Source organism: Balaenoptera physalus, assembly GCF_965194825.1.
Source record: "Balaenoptera physalus genome assembly, chromosome: 10".
Taxonomy (NCBI): Eukaryota; Metazoa; Chordata; class Mammalia; order Artiodactyla; family Balaenopteridae; genus Balaenoptera; species Balaenoptera physalus.
The window spans coordinates 36,040,303-36,056,320 of record NC_138889.1 but is presented as its reverse complement, the minus strand read 5'-3'; the positions used below and the strand labels follow the sequence as shown (position 1 = coordinate 36,056,320).

The following is a 16,018-nucleotide window of genomic DNA, read 5'->3' as shown; positions in this document are numbered from 1 at the left end:
AGGTGCGGACTGTGCAGTGTCTTTAAGAATGAAGGCTGCATCCTTGGGAGGTCTCAGGAGAACCTGGGTCTTCAAATGTACCACCTGGACTCCATTAGTGGGGTCGTTCTATTCCTGCTATTCCTTCAGAGACAGGATTAGATGAAAGACGTAATTTAAGATCTACATGCAAGTTGTCCTCAGCCTATAAATCCTAGGAATCTGCATTTTCATGACATATCCCAGATATTTCATATATTAAGAACAATTGAGAACTGCTACACTAATCATTACTTGCTAAGTATACATTTTGTAATGTTACATACCTCTTCATATATTTTAAGCTCTTCTTTGTACCAGACAGGATTTCCAGACAAAAGGTGGATGAAACACTACACAGAATTATGTTAAGAAGAATCTTGGTAAAAATTCAGGCTCCTGGGTCTTTCCTTTAGATACTCTGATTTAGTAGGCCTGCAGTGGAGATTGGAGATATTTATTTTTGACTGTGTCACTAGGAAATTTTATGTCCAGGCAGGTGAGGGAACATCTGGTATTTTCTTTTATTTCCATAAGAAACTGTGACTTTATAGTGATTGTCAGTCACGGTATTTTTGCAGTTGGTCGATGTTTCTGGAATAATTTGAAATGTATTTCATTCATAGTTTTAGATCACCTTTAAGGTAATTATTGAAATTTAGATTAATATGCTGTTTTTGTAGGAGTGTCCTCATAATTGAGCTGTCATAGGTGACATAGGTATTTTCACCTTATTTAGACAATCTTCCTATTATTAATAAAATGCCTATTTTCCTACAGTTACCATTTCTCCTTATCTTACCTTGCACTGCTCTTCTTAATATGATCTATCTGATTTTTCTCTGAGCATCAAATAAGGTATTTAAAAATAACCTTGTCTCTCTATGAATCATTTTAAATGATTTCCTTCCATTTTTTTTCTCCTGAACTAATTCTCACATTTTGTCTCAGTTAATTTGTCTAAAACTGAGTAACTCTATGGTGGATATTTTAAGGTTCCCCTTATCCTTCAAGGTTATTGAATTTATATCTTTCTTTATTGAATTATATTCTTATTTTGTGATCACTTTTATCATCCATTGTTAAAAATCACATCCAGGATATTGTGGGCTCTAAAACTACTGCTTCTGGAAAGTCATTTGTAATATTTAGAAGTGTTTCTTCCACAGTTCACTCCAATGAGATATTTTGCAAATTTATCATAAAATAACAAGACTTTCTTTTTTTTTAACAAATGTACTGAAACTCATATATTCAAATGTGTGTTATGTTCTTCAGAGTAGACATACTGGGAGGCAATTTACTTACACCAATATAATCTTGCCATTATTTAAAATATTTTAAAACTGAATGATTCATCTTACTATTTTATAACCCTTGTATCGCAGTGCTGTGGAAGGGAGATAGCAGTTGCATAAGTGGAAGGCTTGAAAATGATTAACATTCTTTCTATGCAACAGGCGCCGTGATGAAAGCATTTCATACATCCTCTCATTTAATCTTCACAGCAATACAGCATTTGAGTTTATCTTTCTTTTACAGTTAAACAATCTGTCATACAGACAGGAAGCAAGTCCTCTTAACCTATGTGTCTATGACTCTAAAGAGTAACCTGCTAAATATTATACTTTATTGCTCAGTTACCAACTGGTTAAGGGACTCTCCCAAGGTCATAGTGTTTTTTCCACTGTATCATTATGCTTCCCTTATGATATCAATGCCAAATTGGGGTCTTGGATTACTTTATCAATATTACCTAAAATAAAATTTAAAGGGTATGGTTAGAGATGATCCTCTGTATGAACAGCCCACCTATCCTAGAAGCAATCTTTGCTTCTTTCCAATTTCATCCCTTTAGATGATGTGAGGATTTTTTTCTCAATTTATCAAGAAAGAGAGAATCCATCAAATTTATGAAATTAGATAGCAAGAAAGGAGTAACCCGTTTAAGTAAAATTGGGGTTATGCTCATCTTTGGGAATGACAGAATTCATCTATAGAGAATGTAAGGTTGCCTGCTATATTGTATGTTAATTATCTATCAAAATATCTGCCAAGAGAATACATAGCCTAATTTTCTTAATAATTAGTTGGTTTTACTTAATATTATAGCACACTTTTTTCTTTAAAGGTAGGGTTTTTTTTTTTTTAATATCAGAATGTTAAAAATTTAACTATAAAGGAAAAGAAAATGAAGACTGCACCAAATCCAGGATCCCAAAGAATATTTGTGTTACTCACTGGTTTAATAAATAAATTAAAGCCAACATAGAGAAATATTTTGCTGTCACCCTGACAACTTGATGATCAAATACATGTAGTACAAACCTTACAGATGACCAACTTGAAAATGATTCATATGTATAAATAGCTGCCCCACCATAAGTTGGTCACTGCCACAGGCCCTTCTGATTTTTGCCTTTGTTTAAGCAAAAGACATGCCCTCAAGAAGTTTTTAGAGAATTTGAAATTCAGAAGTGAGTGAAAGCAGAAAACAAGTTAAAAAAAAAAAAAAAAGCAGTGGGAACAATTTTGAGACTCCAACCTCAGAAATGGATTCTCAGACAGAGCTGGCCAAATGCAGCAGACCCACTGTCTACAATGTCTTCCTCCCCTGTGGCATAAAACGTATACCACGCAAGATAAATTCCACTAATTAAACAGTCATTTAAGTGAATAAGCATCATGCTTTAAAAAATAAGATGCCACAGAGAAAATCAGAGATCAGTATTTTTTACTTTAGTATATATCAGTTAAATCGTATCATTTTGCTTTTGAACATCTACCTGTGATAATTTCCCAGGAAGAAAGGAATAAGGATTATTTGGGAAAAGAGTTGGATAGGATGTGAAGGATAATAGGAAGGAATTTGGCATCACTTAAAAAAATGGGGTCAGACAGAGAGCTATTCTGGCAGATTTAATTATTTTGTAATCCCAATTCTGCCTCATTTTTAACTATGCCACCTACCCTTTCTAAACCTTAGTTTCTTTATTCATACAACAGCCTTGAGATTGTTGTAAAGATTAAAATAATCATGCACCTAAAGTCTCTGGCACAGTTCACAGTATTTTTGGTGCTGAGGATTCAAGAATAACACACCCTCTGATCCTCAAAGAACTCTTGGTCTAATAAGGAAGATAGACAACGCAATGGTTCTGATATCACAATGTGCAAAAAGTAAAATCAAGAGGCATCATATGTCAAAGTCACCAAGAGGACAGGCACTAACTCCACAGGGCCATCCAGAGCATTTTCAGTGTGGAGTTGACATTCGAGTGCAGTGTTGAAAGAGAATAGGAGTTTGTCAATTGCCTCAATTCTGGGCTGGCATTATGGACAGAGGGAAAAGCATACCCAAAGGAACAAGAGAAGAAAGGTAAATAAAAAGAAGTAGAATATAAAAACAGTACATCTTTCAATTTTTTGTCGGAGGCTGGCTCTGAAACTATGAAAAAGCATGTGTAGGGAGGACAAGTAATTTATCGTTTTGTGTTATGTCAATCATGATCTAAATTTATTTAGATCACATTTTATGAACTAGGTAATATTTTGTGAGTTAGATAGCAACCAAACCATTACTTACAATTTTCTATGGAAAAATATCTTTGCCTCCAAAGTGCTGATTTATGGTAAAACACATGGAATACAATTCATTAATTACTTAGCATTATGGAGAACAGCATAGACTCTGCAGCCAGATGTCATGAATTCAAATCCTGGATGTAGCATTTAATAGCCATGACTTTGGACAAGTTTTCAACCTTTCTAATTCAGTCTTCTCAGAATTAAAAAGAAGGTAATTATTAGACCAGTTCAAGGGGTTGTAAGGATCAGAGTTGCTACATCTAAAGGACTTAGAAAGGTACCTCGTATGTAATAAATCCCATATATGGATTAGGTACTATTTTCATTGCTATATCATCATTATACTTTCAACAGTGATTAGTGCATGACCTGAATGCCATACTAAGCCTCTCATTGTAGTTTTAGGTTTTAATTTATCTCTACAGCTTTGGAAATCTTCCAAAAATGTGACAAAAACTCTTTCACAAATTCAATTATTGGCAATATGAAAAAATAATACAACTAGAAGTAAAAAAAAAAACAAGACCTTACAAATCATAATTGCATCTATCATTAAATTGCTTACTTCCCCAAACCTTGACTTACTAAACTTATTTAAGCCTGTGGAACAAGCAGATTTGTCGAGCTGGGATAAGGTGATATGTAACTTTAAAAAAAAGCAGATTTCCAAAGACTTTTCCGTGTTAGAAATGTAACATTTGTGTAGCCAGAATGTTTGTAGTGAACACCTAGCTATAGGTACAGTCCTACTTCTGGTTCTCTTCTAAAAGCATTCACACACCCAAACAGAACTAGGACAATTTGCAAAAGAGGGTCCCATTTGTATTATGAATCCCCTTCTGACTCACTCCCTTCTTTTTCAAAGGGAGGAAAAGTGTATCTTTTACAGTCTATTGAATACCAGTTTCTGTTGCTTTTAAATGTGAACATTCATATTCAATAATTATAGTTACTTTGTGGTCAAAATATTTTTGTCCTCTATTTTGGCTTAATACTGGCTAATATGTTCAACAAAAAAGGATAATAAGGAAATGTATTAATATTTTTCTACTGTTGTATGTTGTCTAGTCAAATAGGTTATTTTGTGAAAAGAAAGGGATGAAAACTCAAATACATTGTGATTTATTCATCACCATTAACAATTCATCATTAAGACAGGATCTCTTTTCATCAGTGTCAAAGACCTAAGATAAATCTCTTTAGTGAACAAGGAATAAACAGTGCTACAATATATTAATGGGTTAATCCATTTTAAAATATTATATCTTTTTTGTCATATACACATGTATACATATATATAGAATGAAAAACTTATAAATTAAATTTTTCTTCCTAAATGACATTGAAATCTGAAACTACCTATGAGGATTTGGAGGAAATTCTGGAAGCTTTATGATATTTTTCCAGTCCTGATAAATGATAAATTCTAGAAAGAATTTGAAGATTAGTCATTCTATGCCCGCATATATAGTTCGTGCTCAAAAACTAGCCCCTATCACTTGGCTTGTGGTAGACTAGGACTATTCATGTTCACGAACCTCCCATGATCCAAACCTGTATGACCCAAAACTAAGTGTAGGGCATGGCTCTAGCCACCAGTAAATTATCTATCTCATTATAGAGAAATAAGACATGCAAACACAAAACTTTAAATAAAACATGACTAAGTAGAGATGGGAAGTGTAAATAGTATATTTATATAATCTTGAATGCTTTAAGAATTTATAGGATGGATCCATTATTGTGGTCTACTGTGGGAATAGAAGATATTCTTGAGGAAAAGAAATTCAATCCAGCCTTGTTAATGGAGAGTCTTTGAGTGGACATATGGGTTGATAACTTCAATATAACAAATGAATTAAAGTCCCATTTCAGAAACAGTTTAACCAAAGCAGTGTACTTATAACGGTCAAGAGGTAACTAAGATTGAAAAATTAGCTTTGGAGCAGATTTTTAGGGCTTTACATGCCAAAATGTAAAGGAGTTTGAATTTTACCAATAAGGTAATGGGGGATTTTTTAAAGAAAGGAAAATATGATGATAATGGTGTTTTACAAAGATCAAGCTGGAGTCATTGTACAGAATAGATTAGATAGAAAAGACTGCAGAATCAGGGGCCAAGAATACCAGTGATCAAGATCAAGGTAGTGAAGCTTTGAATTAAAATTATGATTATGTCTGTGGAAAAAAACAGGAAGAGATACTAGAAAAATACAACAGATACTAGAAAGAATATTACAAAATTCCTTCCTTTGCTCCTGAAACACTCTTATACTTCAAATGAGAAGTAAAGAAACTATTTATTAAAACCAATCTAAGATAGTAGATCAAAATTTTCATAGGAAAATGAAACCTAGTATTCAATAGGAGAAACTTATGGACCATGAAATCCAGGCTGACCCAAAGAGTGAAATGTAGCCAGATAGAACTTAAGCAATTTATGTTCAAGCACTGCAGGTACAAAGAAGTATAAATTTCATTTCCTCATTGCTAGAAACCACAATACAATGAGGGATATAGAGAAGTAAACATCTTTAAAATACAATGAGATATGCACTAAAATAATGGTTTGAACTGTGTACTGTGAAAAGTGAAATTAATTCTTCTAAAGATGGGGAGTTGAGTACAATTTTGAAAGCTGAATGATAGTTTATTAAGTGGAGGAAAAGGTTAAAAGAATTAGATAGAGGGGCAGAAGCATGTGGTTGTAAAATGGCATGGTTAGTTTGGGAAGTGGAGAAAAGCACTGTGTGACTACAGTGTGAGATTTGTGAGGAGAGGAGTCACTCATCAAGGAGAGAAGGTCCAGACTGCTAAGGGCTTTGAATGCAGTGCTATTTTAAAAACATTATTGTGTAAGCAGAGTCCTTAAGCAGGGAACTGGCATTAAAAAGTTTTTGTTGTTATTTTTGTTGTTTGTTGGTCTTTGTTATTTATTTGCTTGTTTACTTTCAGGACAATAACTCTAGTAGTAGTAGAAAAGACAGACTAACAGATTCAAATGTTGATCGGGGTCTTGAATAGCTTTTTGGAGAAAGGAAAGGTTGACAGTATGCCCCAGCTCTATTCTTCCATTGACTAATGAAAGTCAAATGAATGCAGTAGGGGAAAAATGCAGGTTTCTTTTTGACAAACAGATAGAGTGAGGAGTTAAAACAGCTGTACCAAAATATGTTTGCTTATAATTACCTGGCATTTCAAAGGACCAGTTACAAAGACATCAGAAAGAAAGACAGACTAAAGGAGAATTAGGGGAAGGACTGGGTTAGATAGTAAAGTTTATTCAGATTTAATGATGATGGTTTTGACCAATAAGATAATTGGAATAGCTGTACACAAATAACTTTAATACAAGGTAGAACATAATTAGTATCATAAGAAATAAAATGCTATGGTAATGCAGAAGTACGGGACAAAATTTCTTGCTGGAGGAATTACAGAAATTTTCTACACTAAAATAAAGTTTTCTGCACTCCCCCTCTCCCATCCCCTCCTCCACTGCTTCTTCTTCTTCTCCTTCTCCTTCTCCTTCTCCTTCTCCTTCTCCTTCTCCTTCTCCTTCTCCTTCTTCTTCTTCTTCTTCTTCTTCTTCTTCTTCTTCTTCTTCTTCTTCTTCTTCTTCTTCTTCTTCTTTCTTCTTCTTCTTCTTTTGATGAGATAGAATTCGAAGTGAACTTTATTGATAAACTAAAATTTAGATAAGGACCAACAACATGTGTGAAGGTTCAACATCAGTTAAGAATGAATTATGTTTTGAAAATACAAAGCATTTCTGTTATATAAAATATTGGATGCATGAAGGCGAAGAGTGAGAGTAAATTTGAAAAGATAACCTAGGACTAGAACATTGAAGTCTATGAGTGGAAAACTACAAAATATTGACAATAAATAAAGAGAAAGGATCCACAGCATGCTTTTCAGGAGTTACAGTCAACTCTAATGCAATAATCTCTCATCCTTTTAGTTCAGTCTTCCTCATTTACAGAAGATCTTGTATTCTGTCTTGGTGTCATCTGTATTCACATCAATGATCCTTTCAGCGTCCTGACCTCTCAGCGGCTTGACCTCCTTGCTTCCCACGAACTTGTACTCCTTCCCACCTTAGCCACTCATTACAAAGGTAATAGCCAGAATTTTTCCATTACCAATCATTCTGCCTTCATCAAAATTTCAATTTTAAGTAAACAGCTCTTTGCCCACAGCCTCCTTTCTGTCCAAATAATTCTGTTTATCACTTTCCACACAAATAATTTTTCAACCCCTCAGGCTCCCCAGTCCTTTGATTAATCCACTATTTCACTGTCTGCCACACCTTCGTGGCCTCAGGTGCCTTCCCTCTCTAGCTTAGATTACAGAGTCACCCATTATAAACATTTTCCCTGTACGCCCTTAAATCTGTTTCTCCCCGATCTATCTATCATATTTTACTCACTTGGCAGTAAGTAAGTAACACACGCTTCACAAAGTCAAAGAAAACTTGAGAAAAAAAACAACCATGAGTTTTAAATAATGGACTTATTATAAAGCTATATATATGTTTGTTATGTAGATATATTTACAGAGAAGTTTCTGCAATTTTATTTGTGAATACAAATTTATAAAAATAACCAAAATAATTTTTTTAAAGAAGGACAACTTTTCAACATACTTCTGATTCAAAGTGAATATTCAACCTTTAGTTATCAAATTTTTTAAGTTTGCTCTTTCTATCCTATTGTTTTAATGCTACGGAGCTTATATGTTTGTTCATATATATATGGTTGTTTCTTTAGACTTTACTTTCATAAGTTCTTTTTCCAAGTTATTGATGCACAAGGAATGAGCCCTCAGATGGTGATGGTGAGAGATGGGTATATTTCCTTAAATCACTGTGGCATAAGCAGCAGAAGAAAATATGTCTTAAAATTCGGTAATCAGAGGAAAGCGATTACAATAGGAGGCAACAGCTTGATCGATATATTCTTGATGGTTGGGTAGGGGAAAAAAATCTATTCCTGATTTTTTTCACTGATTCTGTTCTCTGATTTTCAGAATATACATAATTGTGATGAAAAACATCTTCTAATAATAAACCTCTCTGATTCTTCTTAATGTCCCCAGATAAATAATGCCATAATTGTGCATGTATTTGAAGACAGCATAAGTCATTTATTTCCTTTTGCCAAGAGATCCTTCAATCTCTTTATTTACCTAACAATGACTCATCTCGAGAAACTATGATTCAGGGTAATATAAAATTTTTGAAGTGAGAAAGCAATATGTTGTCTATCTATCTAGGCTTGTGAAATTGTTACTTAGGGGCTCATCAGGGAATTGAAAAGAAGGCTTCCGGACACGTGTTTAAGTGATTAAAATTTCCACAGATTATAATTTTTAACTTATTTGAGTACAGTAAGTAAAAAGGGATCTGTTAATGTGTAACATATATTCCTTAACATACCACTACTAGATTTCTAAACCCACAATACCAGGTAGGATTCTCATTATACGTGAGAAAATGGACCCACAGAGGCTCTGTCATTGCCTCCGTGTTTCAATAGAGTCAGGGATGGAGTTGGGATTTTCATCATTTATCTGCAATCACAGGTTGATATTTAATACTTCCTGAAAGGATGAGTACAGTATTATGACACAATATCTGTAGGCATAATGTGAACTATTTAGTCATTTCCTTTCTCCCCTCTCTCATCACATATATTTCTGATGAAATAAAGGGAAATCCCCAAGACATTTCATTAAGTCATTTCAATGCATTTAAATGTGCAAACCATATAATGTGAAAACTATATTTTAGTTCATAAGGCCTTCTTTTTGATACTTATCCTAGGTACACCTTCATTACACTTATTGTGTTCAATTTACCAATATGTAATCACTGATAACAATGAGTATGGATAATAATAACTCCAGGTGCTATCTCTAAGTAAAATCATATGTCTATCAATTGTTGCAACTATTTTTCCAAACAAGTGCTCCTGCAAATTTATCAAGACTCTGCTGAGTCATTCTAATAGACAAATGATAAAATACAACATTCCTTGATATTATTTATCATCTAGCTCCTACTTATGTTTGAAATTTCTCTCTCAATCTTACTCCTTCTCACTTCTTACTCTCTTACTCCTTGTAACTCAATCCAATAAAATTAAATTTCTGATAAAATTCCAGACAGAATCTCACTTCCATGTCTTTGCTAATAGTCCCTTCCACTTGAAAGTCACTAAACCTCCACAGTCACATCTTCAACTCCAATCCCACTGTCACAATCCACTTAAAGCAGTTCCCCATTTTTCTCAATAATTTCTCCTTCCTCTCAACTTCCATAGTACTTTATCTTGTGCTTTTATAATTTCATTTATCCTCTTTTACTAGGAGATATGTAGATATATAGATATAGATGTAGAATATTTGTATCCTCTATTAGAATTTACATTCATGATTAAAAGGTACAATGTTTTAAAATAGGATATATTGTATATATTGATTTGTCTCAGCCCCTGTCCCTCCACCACTTCATCTTGCCTTTGCCTAATCTAGAGTATGATAGACTCAGAATCAAGATAACTTATGAGATAGAACCTGACAAAGGGTCACCACTGGTTATGCTGAGCTCAATGAGGTATCAGCCAGGACTCTTTTTGGCTGTAACTGAGAAACCCAACTTGAAATAACTTAAACAAAATAGGGAATTCATTTTATTTAACTGAGAGAAGAGCAAGAAGCTAAATCCCAAGTAGAACTGACATGCTACTGGTACTCTTTTTTCATCTCTCCTCTATCTGCATTGGCTTAATCCTATCTAAATTGGCTTAATTCTCTTCAATGACAGATTACCTCCTTCCACTTGTGGAAGCTCCCGTGGTTCTCAGACATGCAGGCTCTTTTTTGCCATGAAGGAGAAAGTGAGACTTGGGCTCCTGGTCCTTGGCTTAAAAATGCCAACCTCAGCCGCCCGTCCATGAATCAAAGATTGTGTCCAGGACAAAGAGGTAACCTAACTGGACAAGCTTGGGTCAGATGCCCATAACAAGATAATAACTACAGCAGAACTTATAGGAAGCTAGTGGCTCCCATTTAACTTTCATGGTTAGAGAAGATGGAAGAAGCACTTCCCAAAAAAAAACACTGAAAAAATAGCTGCTATTCTTGGAAGACAAGAAACAGTTGTTGAGTGAAATTGGCAAAGACAATGAAGACAAAAATGTAAATACTCATTATTTGAACATAAGAAGATTACCAGCCAAATCTTTTTAGCTCATTAGCTAAGTCAAATTTTTAAGACTTACTGAGCATGAATTCTTGACCCTAGACATGATATTACTGTGAGTGTCAGATGGAAATGTCATTTGAAATATTTATTTAACAAGTGCTATCTCCTGGACACTGACCAGTCAGAACTGATGTCTAGACAACCAGGGAAAAAAACAGCTCTAGTGTGAGTGCCAGTACAAGTTAAATATAATTTGCATTACTGTTAGGGCAAGCCATCAATGAATACAATATGATTGTAGACCCTCTGTATGCCATTTTTTTAGCCATTTTAGTCTGTTACACTCCAATCCCCACATGACAAGTAACATGATAAAAATCAGAATCAAGGTAGGTCCAACTTTGAATTTCTTTTTTTTTTTTTTTTTTAATTTTATTTATTTATTTATTTATGGCTGTGTTGGGTCTTCGTTTCTGTGCGAGGGCTCTCTCTAGTTGCGGCAAGCGGGGGCCACTCTTCATCGCGGTGCGCGGGCCTCTCACTATCGCGGCCTCTCTTGTTGCGGAGCGCAGGCTCCAGATGTGCAGGCTCAGTAGTTGTGGCTCACGGGCCCAGTTGCTCCGCGGCATGTGGGATCCTCCTGGACCAGGGCTCGAACCCGTGTCCCCTGCATTAGCAGGCAGATTCTCAACCACTACGCCACCAGGGAAGCCCTGAATTTCTTTAATGTACATAAAATCATCAAGAGAAATATCTTTGTGTATATACAAAGATTATGTATCACTAGGCTTGGGATTGAAACCTATAGCCTGAAATTTTAGTAAATTTTCCAGATTATTCTGAAGTCATTGGCTCTTTGTTCTGCCAATGCACTTGGAGAAACACTGCTCTAAATCGCATTCCACTTAGGGAAAAGCACCCTAGCACTTTGTAAGTAATTGGAATAAATAAGAAAATCAACAACCAAGAAGACATGGAAGAGTAATGTGCTCTCAGCTGGAAGGCTTCTCTTTATTAGGAATTAGAGTAATTTGAGGTCATCTTCTACTGGCATGTAATTCCAAAGTAGGGCAGCCAACTAAGACAGAAGAAACAGGGTGGGGAAGGAGATGAAGACACAGTATAATGTCTCTTGAGCATATTTAGCTTAATACTGGAGCCATCAAAAAATAAAAGAGCTACCTTGATTGAAGAGATAAGCCTAATATTTTGATCTTTAACTATGTGTCTTATAAGACTATTTCCCTTTCCTTTCACTATCAAATAATACCGGAGAAAAAGAAATTACAAGCTAAGCTGCATATGACTTGAGATATTAAAAATTACAGCTGAAATAAACCAAATATCCATGGCAGACAGTTAATGATTGATATAGTACATGTGATATGCCTGCACTCTTATATTCTGTGATTGAAATTCCTCAATAGAGTGATGTCAAGAAATTAGCTGTAAACTTAAGGTGAGAAAACTCCTATTTTGCCCTATTTCCACCAACAGCTTTCAATAGGACTTTGAACCAGTTACTTGACCTCTGTGACTCAGCCCTTTCATCTTTGAAAGAAAGAGGTAAATTATATAAACTAAAGTGAACTTTATTTTTTTTTTGTACATACCACATTTTATTTCATTTTATTTTATCTTATCACAGATTCAAATGATAGGTTTTATTTATTTATTTATTTTTGCTAATAAATAGAAATTTATTTTTCATAGTTGTGGGAGATGGAAGTCCAGGATCAAGGTACCAGCATGTCTGGGGAGGGCCCTCTTCTGCATTGCAGACATGGCAGAAGGGGCAAAGGGACTCTGTTGGGACACTTTTTTTTTTTTTTTTAACTTATCTATTTTATACATATTAGTGTATAAATGTCAATGCCAATTTCCCAATTTATCCCACCACCACCACCCCCATCTCCAGTTTCCCCTCTTGGTGTCCATACATTCGTTCTCTACATCTGTGTCTCTATTTCTGCCTTGCAAATCTGTTCATCTGTACCATTTTTCTAGATTCCAATGTATGCGTTAATATATGATATTTGTTTTTCTCTTTCTGACATACTTCACTCTGTATGACAGTCTCTAGACCCATCCACATCTCTACAAATGACCCAATTTCATTCCTTTTTATGGCTAAGTAATATTCCATTGTATATATGTACCACATCTTCTTTATTCATTCATCTGTTGATGGGCATTTAGGTTGCTTCCATGACCTGGCTATTGTAAATAGTGCTGCAATGAATATTGGGATGCATATGTCTTTTTGAATTATGGTTTTCTCTGGGGATATGCCCAGTAGTGGGATTGCTGGGTCATATGGTAATTCTACTTTCACTTTTTTAAGGAACCTCCATACTGCTCTCCATAGTGGCTGTATCAATTTACATTCCCACCAACAGTGCAAGAGGGTTCCCTTTTCTCCACACCCTCTCCAACATTTGTTATTTGTAGATTTTCTGATGATACCCATTCTAACTGGTGTGAGGTGATACCTCATTGTAGTATTGATTTGCATTACTATAATAATTAGTGATGTTGAGCAGCTTTTCCTGTGCCTCTTGGCCATCTACGTATCTTCTTTGGAGAAATGTCTAATTAGGTCTTCTGCCCACTTTTGGACTGGGTTGTTTGTTTCTTTAATATTGAGCTGCAGGTTTCCCTGCTGGCGCAGTGGTTGAGAATCTGCCTGCCAATGCAGGGGACACAGGTTCAAGCCCTGGTCTGGGAAGATCCCACATGCCGTGGAGCAGCTGGGCCCGTGAGCCACAACTACTGAGCCTGTGCGTCTGGAGCCTGTGCTCCGCAACAAGAGAGGCCACGATAGTGAGAGGCCCACGCACCGTGATGAAGAGTGGCCCCCACTTGCCGCAACTAGAGAAAGCCCTCACAGAGAAACGAAGACCCAATACAGCCATAGATAAATAAATTAATTAATTAATTTAAAAAAAATATTGAGCTGCAAGAGCTGTTTATATATTTTGGAGATTAATTCTTTGTCAATCGCTTCATTTGCAAATATTTTCTCCCATTCTGAGGGATGTCTTTTCATCTTGTTTATAGTTTCCTTTGCTGTGCAAAACCTTTTAAGTTTCATTAGGTCCCATTTGTTTATTTTTGTTTTTATTTCCATTACTCTAGGAGATGGATCAAAAAAGATCTTGCTGTGATTTATGTCAAAGAGTGTTCTTCCTATGTTTTCCTCTAAGAGTTTTAGAGTGTCTGGTCTTAAATTTAGGTCTTTAATCCATTTTGAGTTTATTTTTATGCATGATGTTAGGGAGTGTCCTAATTTCATTCTTTTAGATGTAGCTGTCCAGTTTTCCCAGCACCACTTACTGAAGAGACTGTCTTTTCTCCATTTTATATTCTTGCCTCCTTTGTCATAGATTAGGTGACCATAGGTTCATGGGTTTATCTCTGAGCTTTCTATCCTGTTCCATTGATCAATATTTCTGTTTTTGTGCCAGTACCGTATTGTCTTTATTACTGTAGCTTTGTAGTATAGTCTGAAGTCAGGGAATCTGATTCCCTCATAGTAATCTTGATTACTATGTGTCTCAGCATGTTTCTCTTTGGGTTTATCCTGCCTTGGACTCTCTGTGCTTCCTGGAATTGGGTGGCTATTTCCCCTCGCATGTTAGGGACGTTTTCCTCTATAATCTCTTCAAATATTTTCTCAGGTCCTTTCTCTGTCTCTTCTCCTTCTGGGACCCCTATAATGCGAATGTTGGTGCATTTAATGTTGTCCCAGAGGTCTCTTAGGCTGTCTTCATTTATTTTCCTTATTTTTTCTTTATTTTGTTCCACAGCAGTGAATTCCACCATTCTGTCTTCCAGGTCACTTTTCCGTTTTTCTGCCTCAGAATTCTGCTACAGATTCCTTCTAGTGTATTTTTCATTTCAGTTATTGTATTGTTCTTCTCTGTTTGTTTCTTCTTTAATTCTTCTAGGTGTTTGTTCTTTAATTCTTCTAGGTCTTTGTTAAGCATTTATTGCATCTTCTCAATCTTTGCCCCCATTCTTTTTCTGAGGTCCTGGATCATATTCACTGTCATTATTCTGAATTCTTTTTCTGGATGGTTGCCTATCTCCACTTCATTTAGTTGTTTTTCTGGGGTTTTATCTTGTTCCTTCATCTGATACACAGTCCTCTGCCTTTTCATTTTGTATATCTTTCTATGAATGCGGTTTTCGTTCCACAGGCTGCAGGATTGTTGTTCTTCTGCTTGCTCTCTGCCCTCTCTAAGCTAAACTGAACTTTAGCTGTAACATAATTATCCCATGAAAGACTAAGCAAAATTTAATCCCTGAATGTAATCATGTGTTTAAAGAACAAGACATACCTAAGGAGCTTTCTAATCTGTCCTTATATCACCATTATCAGAGTAAAATTTAAAAGAACTAGTTATTTCTTAACAGTGTAGTTCAAATTAGGTAATATAATTTGAAGCCTTGTACTTTAACCTTTTAATTTTATTTTTAATATCCAGTTCAGATATTAGCAAACCTCTTTGACCCTGGAGTGAGGCTTAACAGTGTCTTCGGACGTACAGGAATCATTTAAGTAACACCAGAAGCCACTACATGGGCAAAAATTACTTCCCAAACCCTACCAGGAGTGCCTTTCCTTTGAATCATCCTTAAGAATTAAAGCTATAAAAGAATGTCTTCTTTGCAATTCACAAATATTATCTGGAAGGGAATTTGAGAGAAAGCATGGATCTGGCTCCTATTACCCCATAATATCAATAATATCTTGGTATTGTTTTGAGGCAGATCCAGGTTTTGAAGGGCTTGAAATGTTGTACAATTATTGGACCTTCTTTAATATAAAGAATACAAAAGTATTAATATAAAAGTGGATTCTAAAGGGAATTTGTAGTTAGGTTAGGAAAAAGATAATCAAAACAAATTACTGGAATTTGGAGATTCAGGTTCTTTTCTTCTGAGATGTCTTTAAACAATTTACTAGAAATAATTATATAGAAATATTTTCTAAATTCAGCCTGACTTTCACTGCCTTTACAACATTCTACAGAACTCAACAGCTGCCAGAACTCACAGGGACCTATGCAAGTAAGGTATTAAGTTTAATAAGCTTAAGCTTAATAAGCATCACGATAAATCATGTATTATTAAATCATCAGGTTAACAGGCAGACAGGAACAAGAATACTACAGAATCAATGTTAAGAGTGGATGA

General features: G+C 35.2%; 1 protein-coding gene across 2 annotated transcripts in view; it reads left to right on the top strand.

Annotated features, from left to right (window-relative positions):
• The window catches only part of CNTN5 (contactin 5), a 1,367,783-nt gene that overhangs the window by 986,853 nt on the left and 364,912 nt on the right, over window positions 1–16,018 (top strand). The window lies entirely within an intron of this gene.